Source organism: Schistocerca nitens, chromosome 8 (genome assembly GCF_023898315.1).
Source record: "Schistocerca nitens isolate TAMUIC-IGC-003100 chromosome 8, iqSchNite1.1, whole genome shotgun sequence".
Taxonomy (NCBI): Eukaryota; Metazoa; Arthropoda; class Insecta; order Orthoptera; family Acrididae; genus Schistocerca; species Schistocerca nitens.
This window is the reverse complement of record NC_064621.1, coordinates 318922484-318935823: the sequence shown is the minus strand read 5'-3', so window position 1 is coordinate 318935823 and position 13340 is coordinate 318922484.

Genomic DNA, 13340 nt, shown 5'->3' with positions numbered 1-13340 from the left:
GGCATCTTTAATTATGAATACTCTGCGTCTAGTTGAGTTTAGAGGACTCATTTATTAGCGGTCATTGTGAAACGCCAATTACAATATGAAGCCAGTAATTTATCTGCGAATTTATCAAGTTGCTAGACGTGTGCTACAGTCGCAGACTGAAGGCGAAAGTCTGTTTCCGTAGCTGAGTGGTAAGAGCGGCTGGTTGCTCTACTGGAGGTCCTGGTTCAATTCCAAGGCGCTTCGGGCGTTATATCTGCACGAGGACTGTGCATTGTGTTGTCGCCATTATCATCTCATCGTCAGCGACATAGAAGTAGTCAAAGTGGCGTCAGATATAAAAGACTTGGACTAGGCGGCTGAACAAGCCCATATGCGGTGTCCCCGCCAATAATTCTGTATGATCATTTCACTATACTGAAGGCGAAATAGTCTTTAATATATTTCGCTTATCATCTGTGTGAAATGCGTTCTGATGTAAAAGCAAAGAATAAACTCCTAGTTAGGTACTGCACAGAAATATCCCTCACGATTCTATGGCTGGAAACTGACCGCTGAAACGCCTATCGCTATGTCTGTTTAACTAATTGTTACACCTTTCGCGTTCTAAGGCCCACGTTCATCTTGAATGCAGTAGTGATACATTTCCTTAAGCCACATATCGGAAAGCGAATTAGTGTTACTCAGAGCTATTTGTTGTAGAATGACAGCACTATAGTGTGACAAATGCAGTTGTTAATGATGAATACAGTGTTGAGTTCCTTGCCGCAGGAATTTAAACAGACAGCCTTCCATTTATTTTATTTTCTAAAATATTGTACTATGCTGTTACCAGTCTCAAATTAATATAAGGGTGTACCAACGCCTATTTCTCGTATTTTATTAAAAATGTATATCAAAGCGTTTGGTTTACATCAGTAAATCACAGACGCTGCATCTACAAAGTTATTGTACTCAATAGTTGGTTACCACTTCTTTTCCAATACGAATTAATTTTTTAATACTGCGTCTTGATATCGGTTACGAAGCAAGTTCCTTTTCTCTTATCACATTTCCTTTGCACTCAAAAGGTAGCAACCGTCCAGCGACGTTACTCTAGTCAGAGATAAATCGCTCTATATACGGTTTCTGCTAGACGATGTTGTTTAGTAATTTAAAAGATGATATTTCCTTACAGAAAGTGATTTCTTTTAACTAAAGATATGCACTAGGTTTGTATGTAGCTGCATAACTGTTTTTCACTATTATATAAATTAATTAATCCTCGTACGATACTCCAATTAATACATCCAAAGCATAAGTAACCCATTTCAGGGGGAGGTCAATTTCATATTTTGTTTATTTTCTTTTATAAGCAAAGATCAAATCCAATATACTGTAAGAACTAAAGCGATTAACTCGGCAAACTTTTTGATTTTTATGCCGAAAAACTAATATGCTTCTCATTTTCTTTGCTTTCGTGCACTTGCTGGCCTCGAGTCGATACTGTTCCACGCATGAACCTATTCTTGAACATCCCACATAATTAAAAAATAAACTGCTGTTTATGGACAGCTTAGCTACTATTACCGGATAATGATCCGTACAGTTACTTGCCGAACCACTTTCCCATTAACATGTTACCAAATCTCTTGATGACTTTCTAAACTTCACGATAGACTTGATTTGATTTGATTTGATTTGATTTTAACAGGAGAGCTAAAACAGCTTAGGTCTAACCCGACACATCCCGCACCGAAACTAGGTTTATTGTGCGGTATCCCTGCCTGTCTATCCAGTAAAGCCAACCAGTGCCCTTGGATAGTGCTAGGAGTCCCTCTACCAGTTTTTTGTTAGACACAATTTCTTCAGGTCTAGTTGTCCCAAAGATTATGTATCTTTTACCCTCCAATGCCATGCATTCAAAGATTAGGTGTGATGCAGTTTCTTCACCCTCATTACAGATCCTATATTTAGGATCCTCTTCCATTATACCCATTGTGTGTAGGTGTTTTTTGAAGTTCCCATGGCCGGTCATCAGTCCAGTCATGAGTTTGATCTCTTTCCTGTTCAATTCCAGGATTACAGAGCTTCTTTTCAAACATGGCTTGGGCATCATTACCTTACCATGTTTTTGCTTATGGATCTTGGTCCACTATCATACGTGCTGTTTCCTGAGCCAGTTCCATAGTTCTAATTTGATCATAGCCTTGGTGAATGTCAAGACAGGTTCCGGTCCAATAAATGGAGTTGTTGCCCCCATCCTAGCCAATCTATCGGCTTGTTCATTGCCACAGATCCCTGAGTGGCCAGGGACCCACACTACTTACACCCTGTTGCTTCCCCCTAGCTCCACCAAAGCCCTGTGGCAATCTGCAACAATCTTAGATCTGGGTGCAGGAGCTGCCAATGATTTCAGGGCTGCCTGGCTGTCTGAATAGATGTAGATGCTACGATCACTGTAGCACCTACTCATACTCTCCTCCACACATGCCCTGATTGCAGTAATTTCGGCTTGGAATACAGAGGCCACTTTCTCTAGAGAGATGTTGCTGTCTAGTCTTGGCTGAACCCCGTACAACCCTGCCCCAACGCCTTGATCTGTTTTCGACGCATCGGTGAACCAAAAGATGTCCCCTGTACGGTGTCGAACTGTTTTCTGCCACTGCTCCCTACTTCCAATTGTTCTGTTGTAAGGCTCGTCGAAGCACTTAGGAGTTATTATATAGTCAGCGGGTATTTACCCAGCCATACCTACACTCCTGGAAATTGAAATAAGAACACCGTGAATTCATTGTCCCAGGAAGAGGAAACTTTATTGACACATTCCTGGGGTCAGATACATCACATGATCACACCGACAGAACCACAGGCACATAGACACAGGCAACAGAGCATGCACAATGTCGGCACTAGTACAGTGTATATCCACCTTTCGCAGCAATGCAGGCTGCTATTCTCCCATGGAGACGATCGTAGAGATGCTGGATGTAGTCCTGTGGAACGGCTTGCCATGCCATTTCCACCTGGCGCCTCAGTTGGACCAGCGTTCGTGCTGGACGTACAGAACGCGTGAGACGACGCTTCATCCAGTCCCAAACATGCTCAAAAATTGGTTCAAATTGTTCTGAGCACTATGGGACTCAACTGCTGAGGTCATTAGTCCCCTAGAACTTAGAACTAGATTAACGTAACTAACCTAAGGACATCACAAACATCCATGCCCGAGGCAGGATTCGAACCTGCGACCGTAGTGGTCTTGCGGTTCCAGACTGCAGCGCCTTTAACCGCACGGCCACTTCGGCCAGCCATGCTCAATGGGGGACAGATCCGGAGATCTTGCTGGCCAGGGTAGTTGACTTACACCTTCTAGAGCACGTTGGGTGGCACGGGATACATGCGGACGTGCATTGTCCTGTTGGAACAGCAAGTTCCCTTGCCGGTCTAGGAATGGTAGAACGATGGGTTCGATGACGGTTTGGATGTACCGTGCACTATTCAGTGTCCCCTCGACGATCACCAGTGGTGCACGGCCAGTGTAGGAGATCGCTCCCCACACCATGATGCCGGGTGTTGGCCCTGTGTGCCTCGGTCGTATGCAGTCCTGATTGTGGCGCTCACCTGCACGGCGCCAAACACGCATACGACCATCATTGGCACCAAGGCAGAAGCGTCTCTCATCGCTGAAGACGACACGTCTCCATTCGTCCCTCCATTCACGCCTGTCGCGGAACCACTGGAGGCGGGCTGCACGATGTTGGGGCGTGAGCGGAAGACGGCCTAACGGTGTGCGGGACCGTAGCCCAGCTTCATGGAGACGGTTGCGAATGGTCCTCGCCGATACCCCAGGAGCAACAGTGTCCCTAATTTGCTGGGAAGTGGCGGTGCGGTCCCCTACGGCACTGCGTAGGATCCTACGGTCTTGGCGTGCATCCGTGCGTCGCTGCGGTCCGGTCCCAGGTCGACGGGCACGTGCACCTTCCGCCGACCACTGGCGACAACATCGATGTACTGTGGAGACCTCACGCCCCACCTGTTGAGCAATTCGGCGGTACGTCCACCCGGCCTCCCGCATGCCCACTATACGCCCTCGCTCAAAGTCCGTCAACTGCACATACGGTTCACGTCCACGCTGTCGCGGCATGCTACCAGTGTTAAAGACTGCGATGGAGCTCCGTATGCCACGGCAAACTGGCTGACACTGACGGCGGCGGTGCACAAATGCTGCGCAGCTAGCGCCATTCGACGGCCAACACCGCGGTTCCTGGTGTGTCCGCTGTGCCGTGCGTGTGATCATTGCTTGTACAGCCCTCTCGCAGTGTCCGGAGCAAGTATGGTGGGTCTGACACACCGGTGTCAATGTGTTCTTTTTTCCATTTCCAGGAGTGTATATTTACCTCACTCACTATAGCAGTGTGTGATTCTGGATATGCAAATGAGACCCAGTTTTTGCCAGTTTTAAGTTGCTATGCCCCAGCTGCTGCCTCCATCTTAACCCAAATGTGAAGTGGAGGCATGTCCAGCATGGCTTCCATTCCAGCGGTTGGTGTGCTGCTAGTTCCGCCCGTTATGGCTAAGCAGGCCAATCTCTGCACCTTAGCAAGCTCTTTAGCAGCAACCCGCTGTTCTACCTTCTTCCACCACACTACAGCCCCATATGAAATCCTAGGTCTAACCACTGTGGTGTATAACCAGTGCATTCCCCTGGGCTTACACGATAGACTTAGAATTAGTATTTTTCCTCAATATAGTATCCTTTACGTAGATTAATATCCCTGTAATAAGTTATATCCTTTCCTCTTCTGTCCGAATCAGAGATAAACTTAAACGAAAAACTACATTAACTGTAAACAAACTAATGAACACAGCAAGAGGTACACATTTCCAGTACACCCCCTTCCCCCTTCAAAAAAATTCATCGTTTTTTATATTTGGATGCTCATATTTCGCCAACCAATGTAGAAACTCGGACAAAAGCCTCACCTGTTCTAATGAAAAAATGTCTTGTCCTGAATACGAAGTATAAATAAGCAAAGAAATAACGTTATTTTCACTTTTTAAAATGGCTGATGATTAACGATTTTACATTAGCCTGCTTCGAACCTGAAGACATCCATTGCCATTAACGGTGTATGCTGTGAGGTAACAGGCGAGTTGTGACGCCTTGGAAATAATCTACGTTCGGAGTTGTCGTGGCCGCACGATCTGCTCCGCAAGCCGGGATCCGGCAGCGGCCACATGGTGCCGATCATTAGCTGAGCAACAAGGTAGCCCCAGCGCATGGTCCATCGAGCACATGGCTGGGAATTCCTTGGTGACCCTGTGCGATGAAAGATGGCGCACTTTGTGAAATCTTAATGGCAGACATTTCACAGTTTGTATAGAAATTAATAGCAGCCAGATGAATGATGATACCTCAAAAAGAAACATGTAAATTACTTTTATTTGCACGACGATTCTAATGGTGTACTCAGATTTTCAATATCTTTATTAATTTAAGGTTTAGTATCTGTTTGTTAATTATACAAATAACACCCAGCAACGAATTTCCAAAATCTAAACGATTCACCTGATTGCGTCAATCGACGTGTCTTTAGAACGCTATTAGTGTAAATCTAAATTGGTAAAAATTAATGGCATGTAACTTGAATATTAGATGAGTTATTGAAGGTCAAACTGGCCGATTACTATAGATCGCATCAGGCCATAAGTACTCCTCAGTTACACGAAAAACCGGTAGCAGCACGCTTATAAACATATTTATTCATCTATTTCATTTTTTATATGCGTTATATGCTATTCATGAAGAGATTGGTCAATTATTTACTGTGTTTCAGAAAGCACAGAGACATTAGGCTACTGGCCTCCTTTTTCTTGCTGTTCCTTTGATATACATCTAATTCATTTATTTATGTATTTAATAATGGGTGTCAGAGCGTGTTTATGGTCCAGCCATAGGAATATTTATTTAATTTCAAGTTATTTAAATGTAAATCCAGTATTTTGAAAGTGTTTTGTGTTTGTGAGTGTGTATTGGCTTGAAGACAAGGCGGGAGTGCTCCAGGCAATCACAACCCTCGTGAATGGGGAGACTCGATGGCAGTGGGAGAACAAATGGGACAGGACATGGAGAGGGCTGGAGTACGGCGTGAGGGACACATGGTGGCTAGGAGAGACATGGAGAGTGTGGAGCAGTTTGCACGTGGTCATGGAGGATAGAAATATTTCGGAGTGCGACCTGTGCCCTTGTGTGTTTTCCATGGCTTCTGCAGTGAAGACGTAGTGTGTGTTCAGAAGTGAATATTTTGGGAGCTATGTTGTTGTTCATAACTAATTACGTGAATTAGGAATTTATTGTTTCCCTGTTATTCAACTTATATTTTGCTTAATTGCTCGACCTTCGACACCAAAAAGTATTTTACAGAAATACACCGTATTCTCAAAAGTAATTTTACTATCGTACTCATCATTTAATGTCGTTAAAATAGTGGTTGCAGATTTTATTTAATTGCAATCTTTCATTTTTAAATTTATATGTTACATTCATAATTCGCAATTGCCGAGTGATAGAAACCTTCGACCATTAGATTCATGTGTGTATTCATATCGTATAATGTAGACTCAGCAGTATTTGTCCTGTAATGCGGCAACTACGTATCCCAGCCCATAGATAACGAAACCAGCCAAAAATTTTTGTATTACCACTCTGAGTCGGAGGGTACGTAGTTGAGGGCCACTACCTCACATCCTTTCATCATTTTACATTGAAGGCCAGCAATGCTCTAGGACAGTTGCATCATTCATCGTATTTTACGACCCGGGAATATCTCTCATTCCCTCTTATGTCTACAACATTTTAATAAAATTTTCATTTTAATTCACAAAACAAAACAAAACAAAAAATACACATAAGTACATGGCAGGGAGTCCATCGAACCACCTACATTTATCCACCAGTCCATTCTTGAAGAGCACGCAGCAAAATCGAACCCTTAAATCTTTCTATGCGAGCTTTGATTTTTCTTATTAACTAAATACGATCATTTCTTCATGCGTAGGTGGGCATCAACACAATATCTTTCCATTCGGAGGAGAAGATTGGTGACTAAAATTTCGTGAGAATATCTCGGCAAAACGAAGCAGGGTCTTGTTATAATGATTGCCACCTCAACTCAAGTAAAATATCTTTGGCTTTCTCTGCCCTATTTCGTATTAATACAAAAGGAACATCTTTTTTGAACTTTTTCGGTGTCACCCGTCAGTCCAATCTGATAAGGATCCGATACCGCGTAACAGTACTCAAGGAGAGGAAGGACAACCGTGGTATAGGTAGTCTCTTTGGTAGATCTGTTGCTTTTCCCAGGTATTCTTTGGGAAAATCCAGTCCTTGTTTCGCCTTCCTCACATTTTTTTCAGTGCGATCGTTCCTATTTTAGTTATTCATGATTGTAATCACTAGTTATTTAGTTGATTAACAGCATTTAGATAATAGGAATACAATTTTTGTAGTAGTATCTAGTCTCACACTTATCTGTATAAAAGGTGTTAATGTTCTGCTTTATACTCATTTTGGTCAGTCAAAGCTGCGTCTTTAGAAGCAGTCCTCCATGCCCTTGAATGCTACGTAGTTTCTCAAATATCTACAAGCAACTTGTCCTGCTGAGACATTACATTGCAAGCCGTTACCAACTGATCTCCATTGTTCTGTTTATCTTTGACACTGGTGGATATGCACACGCTGGTTGCTGTCCCGTCCGCTGCACTATACAATATCGCGTAACGACATTCTGGACCGGCAGCGTCCTACATCTGTCCTTATCTCGTCTTCAGGCTCCAGGACATAATACAATATAGATACTGTCTGGTTGACTCTTTAAACCGGTGTGATAAACGAACTTGATTTATAACGGGATTTGTGTTGAGTGGGTTTTTATTACAGTGCTCAGGTCTAGTGGTTATAACAAGTGTACGTGCGAAAGAACGAGGTCCATACTTTCACTGCTGGACGTTTACTGAACCAGAGAACATGCTAATATGACAATGGCAGCACTCCGCGCACAAGTATTAATGCCAGCTGGAGCGGCTATTATTTTCCGAAAAGCCCTTGTATATCCTTGGGTTGTTTGGTCTCCTGAATTCATCTCTTGTACTAATATGACCTAGGTAAGTTACTTGCGGTTGCACAAAATGACACTTCTCTACACTTGAAGCAAGAAGTGCTGCTTGTAGCAAACTAAACACTTCATTTAATCTTTTAATGTGTTTCCATTGTTTTTGAATGTTCTATTACTTCATCCAAGTAGACCAAACAAATTTTATGTTTTAAACCACGAACGACACCATCCAGTAAGCTTTGAAAAGTAGCAAGAGCATTCTTCAGACCAAACAGCATTCTCCGATATTGGTAATGCAGTCCTATGTCTATCATCCAGAAACTCTACTACTTGATGGTAACCGCTTCGAGGGTCTATCGTTGAAAACCACTTACAATTTCCTAGGTTGTCTAACGTATCCATAATGTTAGAAATTGGTTATACAACTGTTGTAGTTCGTGCACTTAAAAACCGATTGTCGCAACAAAATTTATATTATTATGTACCATAGACTGATTTTTTGGGGGCCACGACTGTATTGTTAGACCAAGCTCTATCACTAGGTTCTATGATACCTTCACGCAGCTGCTGGTTAGTGAACTCGTCGACTAGTGGTTGTAGATGCTTTGCAATCCCATATGGCTTCTTATACACTGGCGAACTATTCCCTGATGGTGTCCGATGCTGTGATCGGTCTTGCTGGTAATGGACCATTCGAATCAAATAATGTCTATACTGCAATAATAATGCTTCCATGCCTTACTGTTCTCCATCCTTCAAGTGACTATCCTTGTACCGTAGTACATCTGCATTAACGGATTGTTTGACGCCACGATCACAGTGTGATCGGTCGATATCCTCTCCGTCGAGTACTTCTAAGGTCACTACACGTAAAGCTTTCGGGAGATACACTCCATCTGCCCTGAAATTTTCCACGCTAACCGGAATCATCAGTTCCCCATTAACATCTGATATTCGCGCAAGACTCGTCCTTATATAACAATTCATTTCATCCGATGTCTCATTGTTCTGCAGTGGGCCAATCACACATAATATTTCCTTTGGAACATCGGCTTCTACCGATCTAAAAACTAACTTCCTTGTACCACCAGGTACTTTGTCATGCGTATTTATCCTTAATGTATGTGTACGCACGCAGTTCATTCGGTAAATAACGGCGCACCTTGCGCCATTGTAACATTTACAGCTGTCGTACCCATGGGAAACAAGTTTGCGCCAAACTCGACTTTCCGCTGCGAAAAATTAATTTTAGCATGATGCCTATCCAGGAGGTCACGTCCAAGAATCGCAGAATAGCTTTGTCCCACAGACGGCCATACTTCCATTTGCTCTCAGAATTCTGTATTTTCAATATGAAAAACTGTTCGTGTTGCCCCTAGTGACACCACATCATTGTATCCTACTCCACGTAAATTACACCTTGGAGTCGCCAATCTTCTCCTACTTATGAGGCCTAGATCAGCAACAGGAACATTTTCGGCTGTATCGACCAAATATTTATAAATGGCTCTGAGCACTATGGGACTTAACTGCTTAGGTCATCAGTCCCCTAGAACTTAGAACTACTTAAACTTAACTAACCTAAGGACATCACACACATCCATACCCGAGGCAGGATTCTAACCGGCGACCGTAGCGGTCGCGCGGTTACAGACTGCAGCGCCTAGAACCGCTCGGCCATTCCGGCCGGCAAAATATTTATACTTCTTACTATTTATAATGCGCATCAGACAACAATCCGTCTACGCCTTCAAATCTGCAGTATTTTGTTTTACTGGGAATGCTTTGCGACGGACGAAGCATCCCCGGTGCGGCTTAACGCGTCCTGCCATTTGCGTCCGACATTCCGCTTTCTACTAAATTCATTCGCTTTATATCCAAAATGCCAACACCCGTAGCATTGTCCCTGGTTGCATTGTGCTCTGACATGTTCCTTGTTTCCAAAGCGATAGCATGTTTTCTCTGTAACAAACAACCGTTTCTCTGTGCGTCCTCGTCTCGCACTATCTACTTCCTGCAAATGCGTGGCAATACCCAGTGCTGCAGCTAAATCATCCAGATCTCCTATCCTAACTCTTCCTGAAAATTCTTCACGAATACCCCTCAAAAACACATCTAAAGCCCTGTTCTCTGATTCCTACAGGATAACATGATCGGCGTCTTGATTTTCCGTTAATTCATTGGTCTGAGCGTTCACCCTACGTATCCGGTCCGAAAAATTTCCCACTGTCGCATTTCCTTTCTGGGTTAAGCCACCCAATTGTTCTCTAAAAACCCTAGCACTATGCTGTTTACGGTAACTGTGCCGCAAACATTCAGCTCATTGCTTAAATGAAGTTGCTTTATCAAGTGTTTCATGATACATGACCTACATCTTCATTTCACCCACAAGGCGTAAATTAGCCATCCTCAACATAACCTGTATGGAACCGAGCGACCGCTACGGTCGCAGGTTCGAATCCTGCCTCGGGCATGGATGTGTGTTATATCCTTAGGTTAGTTAGGTTTAAGTAGTTCTAAGTTCTAGGGGACTGATGACCTCAGAAGTTAAGTCCCATAGTTCTCAGAGCCATTTTTCAACGTAACATAACCTCATCTGACCAATTACACATTGTGGCTGTAGACAAGATATCACTAATAAATACCGTGACATCCTCAGTTGTCTTCCTAGAGAAAGGTGTATTCAAGTGTCTACAGAATAATCTATTGCAAAGTGATACTGCCCGAACCTGGCTGTGAATTTCATGCAGTTCGCAAAGCATGTAATTGTGCCATTAATTCCTCATGATGCACTCCCTGCTGTGCAGTCTCTTCTAGCAAATGCGATACTCGATCTGTTACTTCGGCTCTTGCCTCGCTGGTAGAACCTGACCTTGTGACTGCCATGCTTGTGGAATTTAGTATTATCTTCTAAACCACAATACCTGACAGATACGTGTGACATTAGACCAGAACAGATAACTAAACTTAGTAACTATAAAACGTAAATGACACTCCATTACGGTCCACCCGAATCCTTAACCACCCTAGATCAAACTCCTTGCGCACCTTAACGTTAACACTTACACGTGATCCCGTCACTGACACAACAACTCATATGGCTAAAACCAGCTGGACACATTCTAATGAACCCAACTTACAAGCACTATTACGTAGAATTATTATTTCCCCCATCCCACATCCACAGATTACTAAAATAATGACGACAGCATATGCCTAGTACAAACCCAACCCGTGATATAGCCACGAGAACAGGAAAAATATTTTTATGATACTCACAAGGCTACTGTTGCTGTTGCTAAGTCTATATTCTCGTTACAGTGATCTCAAAAATTCAAATGGCTCTAAGCACTATGGGACTCAACTGCTGAGGTCATTAGTCCCCTAGAACTTAGAACTAGTTAAACCTATCTAACCTAAGGACATCACAAACATCCATGCCCGAGGCAGGATTCGAACCTGCGACCGTAGCGGTCTTGCGGTACCAGACTGCAGCGCCTTTAACCGCACGGCCACTTCGGCCGGCCTGTGTGATGTCCTTAGGTTAGTTAGGTTTAAGTAGTTCTAAGTTCTAGGCGACTGATGACCTTAGAAGTTAAGTCCCATAGTGCTCAGAGCCATATGAACCTTTTTTTTTTTTTTGCTTGTTTATTATTAGACATTTTGAGACCTTTTAAAAGAATTTAAAACAATTGTGGCCATTTTTCATGTTATTTGGTTGTGCTAGCTATTCCTGATCAGAAGACTAGTATAGTAGCACAAGCATGGTGAATAGTTGGCCATTGAATTATGGTGTACCATCTGAAACTATTATTACAGACCAGGGATAAAATTTTATACCTGAAATACTAAAACAGCTATGTTAGTCATTACAAATTAAGAATTGCATACCACTCCACTTCATCGTCAAGCAAACAGGAAAACTGAATGAGTTCACAGTACGTTGACTCACTGAATTTAAATTGGGATGTCTATTTCAACCTATCATCCGAGCGTACAATGCAAAAGTTAATTCAGGAATGGGTCTCTCACCATACAAAATTGTATATGTAGGAAAATGCCACCAACTTTCGATGTGCTCCAATATAAATTGGGTCAACGAGGTGAGCCAGTGAAAGAATTTGCAAAGAAGGACATCACAAACATCCATGCCCGAGGCAGGATTCGAACCTGCGACCGTAGCGGTCTTGCGGTACCAGACTGCAGCGCCTTTAACCGCACGGCCACTTCGGCCGGCCTGTGTGATGTCCTTAGGTTAGTTAGGTTTAAGTAGTTCTAAGTTCTAGGCGACTGATGACCTTAGAAGTTAAGTCCCATAGTGCTCAGAGCCATATGAACCTTTTTTTTTTTTGCTTGTTTATTATTAGACATTTTGAGACCTTTTAAAAGAATTTAAAACAATTGTGGCCATTTTTCATGTTATTTGGTTGTGCTAGCTATTCCTGATCAGAAGACTAGTATAGTAGCACAAGCATGGTGAATAGTTGGCCATTGAATTATGGTGTACCATCTGAAACTATTATTACAGACCAGGGATAAAATTTTATACCTGAAATACTAAAACAGCTATGTTAGTCATTACAAATTAAGAATTGCATACCACTCCACTTCATCCTCAAGCAAACAGGAAAACTGAATGAGTTCACAGTACGTTGACTCACTGAATTTAAATTGGGATGTCTATTTCAACCTATCATCCGTGCGTACAATGCAAAAGTTAATTCAGGAAGGGGTCTCTCACCATACAAAATTGTATATGTAGGAAAATGCCACCAACTTTCGATGTGCTCCAATATAAATTGGGTCAACGAGGTGAGCCAGTGAAAGAATTTGCAAAGAAGTTAAAAGAAATTGGAAAATGATGAAGTACGCTAATTCAGAAGCGCTACTAAAACAAGAATGTATTGGGCAAAGAGAAAGTAAACTACCGCAGTATAGAATAGGACAATGGGTACTGTCAACTAATTCTTATACTCTGATAGGCAGAACTAAGAATTTTTGTACTAAGTATCAAGGAATGAACCAAGTTGTTGAAATGAGTTCACCAGTCAACGTAAAATTGCAATTACCAACAAGGACTTCGATAGTGCATGTCAGTCGAGTCAAAACTTTTAAGGGCGTAGTTGATGCATTGCCACAAATCTCTTCAACCAATCCTGAAAGATCAGAAGGATGAAAGAAGCAACTACCTAAAAAGGATATATGTTACTCACATAGCTCCAGGAGTAAAGTAAAGTAGGAATCTCCAGTGTAATCCTG